Source organism: Notolabrus celidotus, chromosome 7 (assembly GCF_009762535.1).
Source record: "Notolabrus celidotus isolate fNotCel1 chromosome 7, fNotCel1.pri, whole genome shotgun sequence".
Lineage (NCBI taxonomy): Eukaryota > Metazoa > Chordata > Actinopteri > Labriformes > Labridae > Notolabrus > Notolabrus celidotus.
The window spans coordinates 28,975,907-28,985,140 of NC_048278.1; positions in this window are offsets into that span (position 1 = coordinate 28,975,907).

Genomic DNA, 9,234 nt, shown 5'->3' on the forward strand with positions numbered 1-9,234 from the left:
TGCATTTTTTTGTCAATCTCTTGAGCCATTTAATCTATATTGATTTAAAATTGGTGTAAACATGAGTCATTTAACCACAGGTGTGTCCAGACTTTTTGACTGGGGTGGCCAAATTGGGGCGATGACTTGTGCAGGGGTTGCATGAAGTTGGTGCACACATACACACAAATTATAAAAAACAATGAATGGTATTTGTTTACCCTTCTCCCACCAATCATATCTCCTCAAACCACAAACAACATGTTTGATATTCCTGTGTATGACTTTTCTAGCATAACAGATTGGCAACAATAAAAACCCCTGAGCTTAATTTATAAGGAATTAACATGAAGATGCTTGTCTGAAAAATGTAAAGCACTAACAAAAAAAACGGGCTGGAAATCCAAATAAAGCAACAACTGGCATTTTACGACCTAGTCCAAATACTCCCGCCTCTTTAAAGACAAGCCAATCATAGTTTGGCACCAAGAGTGGCCAATCAGATTTCACGTGGGGTCCACACAAGCCCTGGTTACCTTGCTATTTAAAAAAATCTACAGGGAATACAAAGTCAATAAGGGACAAATCACATGTTCTTAGACCAGGATGGGATGAGTATGTCTCTGTACTATATGATACATCCATGGACCAGAATTTGAACACAGGAAACGCGCAAATGCCAGATTAAAATATGCTTTACGCTTCATTAAAAGAAATGAGCAAGCCATGAGGGCCAACTCCATGGCCAAAAATCTCCATCAGAATAATGCTTCTGAATTCTGGAAAGAAGTTAGGTTTGTCAACAGCTGTAAGACCCCTTTACCGTCAAATATCAATGGAACATCTGGGTCTGAAAACATTGCTGAACTGTGGAGACAACATTATATGGACATATTTAACTATGTTAAGAGTGATGAATATCATGTTGGTGATGAACCTCATAATGACAGTGTAGTAATTAGAACAGGTGAAGTATGCTATGCCATTGAGAAACTGGCAGTAAACAAAGCATGTGGTCTTGATTCAGAAAATGACATTTTAAGGGAGCTCACTCAGCCCACATTAAGTGACACAAGGTATTTTTCTTGCTTTTGGAAACATTGGAACAAATGCCTTTTTATGCTGTAATCAAAATTAATGTGTAAACTGTTGTCATATGATGTTTTTACTTCTTGCTGGACATGTATTTTATTTATTTTTAGTCTTTTATATTACTCTTGTGCTGATATGGACCTATGGGTCTGAAATGAAGTCTGTCTATCTATCTACAGTTGTGCTCATAAGTTTACATACCCCGGCAGAATTTGTGATTTTTTTGGCCATTTTTCAGAGAATATGAAAAATACGAGAAAATCTTGTTTTTCACCCATGGTTAGTGGTCAGGTGAAGCCATTTATTGTCAAACAACTGTGTTTACTCTTATTATATCATAATGACAACAGAAACTAACCAAATGACCCTGATCAAAAGTTTACATACCCTGGTGATGTTGGCCTGATAACATGCACACAAGTTGACACAAACAGGTTTGAATGGCTATTACAGGTAAACATTATCACCTGTGATTTGTTTGCTTGTAATCAGTGTGTGTGTATAAAAGGTCAGTGAGTTTCTGGGCTCCTGACAGACCCTTGAATGTTTCATCCAGTGCTGCACTGATGCTTCTGGATTCTGAGTCATGGGGAAAGCAAAATAATTGTCAAAGGATCTTCAGGAAAGGGTAAACTGAACTGTATAAAACAGGAAAGGGATATAAAAATATATCCAAGGACCTGAGCACGCCAATCAGCAGTGTTCAAACTCAGATAAAGAAGTGGAAAATGAGGGATTCATAAATTCTGCCAGGGTATGTAAACTTATGAGCACAACTGTATCTATCTATCTATCTATCTATCTATCTATCTATCTATCTATCTATCTATCTATCTATCTACCATGAGTCATGTGTCTCAATTTAAAAAGCAAAGTTCACACAGGGAGGAGGTTATGGGTCACAAAATTGAATTTCCACTGTTCGTGTCCACGTATTAAAATAATGAAAACGTTTAATTATTTAAACTCATGTTTGTAAGTTATCATAAGAAAAGTACGAAGCTTATGTCATTAAAATGTAATTTTTATTCTGCCTTTGAAGATAACCATGTGTGACTGTTTGACATACAACTATGTTGTATATCACAGCTAAGGTCACCTGACTATGATAAGAACAGCTGACTGTTGTCACCATGAAGATGATAAGTGTATTAAAACTTTATTTTTTTTGCACAACAAGAGTTCACAAAATTCAACAGTATTGAATGAAAGGAAAAGCTTACAATGCATCAACACAACAAGAGAAATGTCCTTGTGATGGCATGCTTTATAAATGTCCACCCATTTTTCCCGTAAGTCCTTTTCCTCTCTTGAGGTTTCACCGCAACAAAGCTCCGCCACCTTTGCTCCTTTGCAATATTGATGTCTCGGCTTAAGAGAGACTATCTCCAAACAAAGCACACCGCTCAGACATGCACGCATACACACGCACGCACACGCACGCACACGCACTCACACAGTCCTGCTCTGCCGTACCTGCTCTGATGTTTCACAGTGATCCTGTCTATCTGTTATGCCTTGTTGGATTGACTTGACCCCACCATCACGCCTCTGTGATATTTACCTCAAAGGTGAGACGTTGCAGGGGTGTAAAGTCCCTCCTTGAACTGGCAATGTAAAGGAGACTAGATTAAAAAGTTTCACAAGGATGGGGATAATTAACATCTTGCTATATCTAACTCCGAGGACCACTCCAACCCTTCTCTTTAGCTTCTCATAATGAGTCTAGGAGAACGCTTTCAGAGTATCAAAATGTCCAGAAGCACTTTAAAATTGTGACTGTTTCCTGTGGGATTCTTATGAGAAGAGAAGAACCTTGAATCTACTTCATCTTGTCTAACACTCATTAGAATAATTGCATTGGCAAGTGAATCAGCCTTCATTGTTCTCTCAGCTTATTAAATGAAGTGGAGAGCCCATTAGAATCAATGGAGCACTTCTGAAGCTTGATCAAGAGCCAATATGTAACTTTTCTGAACGTCCTCTAAGTCCTCACAGCAGCACAGATTTCTGCAACATTTTCCCTCTGACTCAGTTGACCAACCATGCTTGATTTTTATCATATACCGTCACATTAAACCCATGATCAGGTTACACATTCTATTGGTTGACATACAGAGATTCCGCCGGCTTCCCTCAGGCTGCAAATAGGACAAATAGGAAAATAAACTCTTTTGTGACGGTAGCAGCTAGCCTGCTTAACGATGCCGCATAACGGTTGTTTCTATGTTGTTACTGTTTTAAATGTTTTGATGTTGGTGTGACTTGTACTGTTTTGTTTATGTCACCGCTGACTGAAAGACAAATTGCCCCCCGAAGATAAGAAACCTTGAACCTTGAACCTTGAGTATATCTGGGGAAAATGTGTGTTTGTATGTATTCTGTAAGTGAAAAATTAATTTGCATAACTGTGCAATCACAGTGCATAGCTTCACGATTATTAATGCCTGGAGCCTGTGTGGAAGATTCAAAGTGTAATCAGACTTCAGACGTAAACTTCCTTCCTGTTAGCAATCAGGAACTGACTGCATTCATTACAGGAGCCACTATATACCACGCACCATGGACGACATACTGTTTATACTCTGTGCAGAGAATACTGTGAATCATTTGTCTCTTTTTGTATATTTGACATGAAGTGGGGTGTTAGTTTGTGATTGCATAGAGTGATTAACCTGACATGTTAAGTAGCAAATGAGCCAAAAATAAGCAACTCGAACACCATTTTTGTACGTAACTTTATAGGCTATTTCAAGAGATATGCAAGCACTGGTTTACATCACAGCAACAGAGCTCTGATTTGCTTTAATGGTATGTTCCATTTGATCTCTGAAGTTGGAAATCTTTGACATGCCAGTTGGATACTTAATCTGAAGCGCCCCGAGAAGGCGGAGTTCTAACTCGGAAACTCTGAGAAACTTCAGTCACCCCAAGCTCAAAATCCAAGATGGCTGCTTCCTTCCATCAACAATAAAAAGCTGTACTTTAAATACTGTTTCTTTTTTAAATTTGTGTAATAAAGTCAGTCACATCAATAGTTTCAGATTCAGATTCAGAATACTTTATTAGTACCCGAAGGGCAATTCAGTTTTACAGTCAACCTGTCCATAGTACAGAATATACAGTAAAGGAAATAAGGAAATAAATAACACGTCGTGACATCAGCAACTTTGGTGCATTTCGCAGCCTTATGGCAGAAGGAATGAAAGAATTAGCATAGCGGTTTGTTTTTTTCACCCGAACATAATACCGCCGACCTGAGGGCATGAATGAGAATTCACTGCCAAGAATGTGTCCAAGTTGGGTCAAAATTCGGTTCGCTTTCTGGACCACACGCACTGTCCAGAGGGAGCAGAGGTCCTTAAACTGGACTCCAGTGACTTTGGAGCACAGCCTGATGAAGTCATTCAGACAATTCTTGTCTTTTACAGAGAGACAGCCAAACCAGCATATAAACTCTGATAGAAGGAACATAAAATATTTTTGCTGACACCAAAAGAGTAGACTTTCCTCAGCATGTAGATCTTCTGGTTTGCTCTTTTAGCAATGCTGTCAGTATTTTCACTGAATTTCAAGTTAGCGTCAAACACGGTACCCAAATACTTGCGCTATTTGTACCTCTTCACCGTGGATCGTGCTGGTTATGGGGTCAATGCTGTTTTTTCTAAAATGTATTATAATTTCTTTTGTTTTTAATACACGAAGATCAAGGAAACTATCATCACACTATTGGACAAATTCAGGGAGGGCACAGCCGTTGTATGGGGCAAAGTAATGTTTCCAGTTATTAGTGAATGTTTATAGATTTATTGAGCGTTAGTATAATTAAGAAATTGTTGTGGTAAAGAATGTAGAAAAACATAATAGGTTTGGTTGTTTAACATATTATTATAGTTTATTTTTTTTATAAGAGGACTGTCTCTTTATTATAGGTTTGTGTGTAGCACAGACAGGAGGGAGGAGTCAGTGGAAGCTAGACAGGTTTGGAGTCGCACGTTTTTTTACTGTGTCAGTCTAAGAGTTTTGTTCATTATTGTGGAATCCTGAATCATCTGCCAAATACTTGGATTTGTGAAACTGATGGAACACATAAATAAATTTGTTTCAGTTTTTACAACATTGAACAGCTCACGAGTGGATGATTGCTCTGGATGCAACAGGGAGACACGTGTAAGCCAGGACTCCAGCTAGGATGCAGTTTCGTCTGCTACAGCCGTGGTTGAGTTGGTGGCCCTGAAGAAGAGACAGTAAGACTGTCATCTGAAAATTTAACAAGATGGTATTGTGCGATCCTGTGTGTCGACATGTTATGTTGCTTTTGAGATTTTATTGCTCGGTTTTAGGGTGAAAAAACAACAAGAGCTAAATGACTTCCCGATTCATAACTGGAACGTGGTGAACTTGTACATGACAACTTTTGCAGCTCTGATCTCTGATGTCTGAGGTAAATGGAACGCACTGTAAGGCTTATGGCAAATAAATTGAACGACAAACATGTAATCAAAAAAACAAAACAAAACGGGAAATGAATGGGTTTTTTTTCAAACATGATCTAGTGCGTCTTATTATACTAAAAATGTTGTGTAATGGACTTGCCATTAGGTTCCTCAGTGTGGATGGTCATAACAACAATAATAATAACTTCTCAATTTGCAGCAATCAGCATTTGGTGGGGAATTTCAATGCGTGCTTAAAACCATAAACACATACATGAGAAGGGATTTGTCATATGAGGTGTATAATTAATATAACTTTGCTTTAGCCCTGACATGTAAAGGGGTCTTTGTTTTGTCATATGAGCTCACAGATGGACGCTGATGATTGTGAGTTTGCATAATGGCTCTAGTAGGAAACTGTAACCGGCGTTCTTATTAGACAGACGAGAGGAGTTCCTCCCCTCCCCGTCTCGTCTTTGTTTGCAGTGAGCGACTGCTTACCACTATTTGCTTTTACAGTGATTACACCGGTGCTCAGGTTTTGAAGAGCCCTTCCTGTTGACCAGGTTCTCGCTAATTTACTTTGTGCGTACGTGAGGACTCAAGGCATGGGGAAATTAGCTCTGCATCTCCATTTTTAGTAGGCCTTTCATGGTGTAGTCAGCGCTGAATCAATAGCTGTTCCTTTAACTGTCCAACATTATTGAGCAGCTGCTGTGGCCACAATGTGTGCCCTGAGGAGAAGGATACTTTTCTAATTAAGTCAAATGAACAATAGCTTTGACAACTAATTAAATTCCTCCTGGTTAGCTGATTGTATTCTGGCTTTTATAAGAGAAAGCACTTAGCTTGCTCCCCACGACTGTCTCTTGGCTTCCCATTCATATAATTCGATATTTGATTTATGACATTGTGTCAGTCCAGTGAGTATTGATTTTTTTCAATTAGTTATATTCCAAATGTGGAATAATCAAGCGGAGTCTGCAGTCTAACACAGTAGGACAGAAAATGCATCAGAACTGATCTAGTTTAAATACAAGCCTTTGGAAAATGGTGGCTCATGGAGCTCGCCAACTACTTGCGTCTGTCTAAATGGGACAGACATTCCCTGTGTGGATCATTTATAGAATTATGCAAGTGCGTAAATAAACAATATATATCAGTCATTCAAGACAATCATTGAAATTAGTTAAAATTGTCCAAAATTGTCAGAATGAAATTCAAACTGAACATTCATGAGCTATTGTTTTTTGGCCTGTCAATTTATTTTAAATATGCTTTATTTATGTATATACTTCCTTCCTTCCCTATCTATTTACTGACTGACTGACTGACTGGCTTATGTATTAATAAGAACAGACAAACTGCTTTAATTTAGTAAATCACTCTAAAACTAATAAAAACTCATAAAGCACTTACATAACATCAGTGGCTGTTCTGGGGTGGGGCCAACAGGGGCCAGTGCCCCTGTAAAACTGAACCTGGACCCCCCTGTTGACCCCCCTCCACACCAAACAAATATTATACAATTAAAAAAAGCTTCAGTATCGCGATGATGTTACAGACGTAACACATGCGTGTGGCACTTGGTTCCAGTCCCTTAGAGCGCTAAGGGACTCATGTTGAGTGTAAACAGCAAAACAGCTGCTGTCAGTCTGCATTTTGATCTCGTACACAGTAGAATATATGTCTAGTATGTAGGGATGCACTGATGTTTTGCCAGTTTGTTCTCAGCCGGTCCTCACCCTTCTCAGTCTCCTTTGTCAGGGTTGAATGTGTCCCTCTGACAACACCCTTGGCCCCAGCCCGGCCCCCCCCAGTAAAATTGGTCTAGAACCGCCAATGCATAACATTGCCCTTGTTCTGTAACTAGCATGTTAGCAAACATGTAGCTACATTAGCATGCACTTTACATTTTACAAAAGGAAAAATAAAATGCATGCTGATGTATGTTTGCTGGATGACCAAGTAGGTACCTGTTGCTAATATTCAATAGTTATAATTGCACTTATCATTTAAACCCATCTTTAAATATCAACTTTCACATTCAAAACATGTCATGGTTGACTCTGAGCATCTCAACAAGGTAGCGTTCATAAAGGAAGCACTTGTCACGTTAGGAGGTAAAATGAAGGAAGTAGAGGACCCAAAATGCAGATTAAAAAACAAAGAATTTAATAACAAAACTTACTGTTTGAACAGACACGGAAACACTCGAAAACACTAGGAAGAGCAGAGAAACAAGAGGTACCTGCAGGTGGGGTAGACAATGATCTGACAAGAGATAGGGGAAACAGAGGAACTAAATACACAGAGTAATTAACACAGGTGTGGAGCACAGGACACAGGTGAAGCTAATGAGGGTAATCAACAAGGAGCGAAACACAAGGACAGGAAGTAACTAAACTGGAAACAGGGATCATAACCACAAAACACAGAACACAAGACTAAGAAACACAAGAAAGTACAAAAAGAGAAATGGATCACAAAGGAGAACTAATACGTAATAAACAGGAAAACACCAAGGCATGAAAAACTAAACTAAACACCGACTCATGACAGCACCAAGAGCTTGCTGTATGCTAGTTACAACACCATACAAAATGTTAGCCACAAATTAGGGAAGAAAGTCAAACACCTGCAAGCAAGCAAGACCAAGATTTTCCTCTTTGGGATCTGCAACAGAATAAGGCTACAACTGCCACACATATTTACCTTTTGAGATATTACAGGGGGTTTTGAAAAATAACTTGAAGGGTAAATACTTTTAGTTGTAGCTTTACTTAGTGGCAGAAACATCCTGATCTTGCTAGTTTACAAATGTTTGACTCTCTTCCCTAATGTGTTACCTCTTCCTGATGATTAATTTAGCATAGCAATATACTGAGTCAACCATATTTTTTTTAAATGTGAAACAGCAAGAATTTGAAGTTGGGCAATATGTTCATGTGTGTTTATTATATTGAGCTAACCTTCTACTTGATTTAATTCGAATTACAAAAAAGAGGTTAGTGCAGCCTGAAGACATCAATTTACAGGCTCTGGTAAACTCAGATTCCATTTCTGCTTCTTTGTTTATTTGTCATTTTAGGGGTTCATTCATGTGAATAATATGATACACTCAGTCAGAATATTAATTAATTACTTAAATCCAGCAAACACAGTTTAATTAACAATAACAATACCTCTGAACATACATCTTGGGAGCATTGATTAACTTGAGTGTTTCCTGTCGTCATGTAGGGAGGTCAAAAAGCCAAAAAATGAGACTTGAGCTCCCCCCACTGTTTCTTCAGGGTCCTACTGCATGAGCTGTTCACCTTCAGATATGCAGTGTGTGGTGAAATGACTCATTTATTTGGGTTTTCAGAATGAAAACAGAAGAGTTAGTGGTTTTTCAACCTGAGGGAGGCCGGCGTTACTCTACATCATGTAACAGCAGTAAATCCTGGACAGTCAACACTTGTTCATAGATGTTTGTTCCCTTACATTGGTGTTATTTTTTTTATAAATTAATGACTGAAGTGTGACTTAAGTTTTGTAATTTAGAAAAGCAGCATGACATTACCTTAGTGCGCTTTATCCTCAGCAGACTTCATTGTTACGTGCCTTGCAGAAGAACTGGACAATAGGACAAGTAATGTATTCAAGTTTGTTGACTACTTGATTAAGACTGGTCCATAGACTACCATAGGCTGTTTGTTCAAATGGTTGCTGCCAGTTTGGA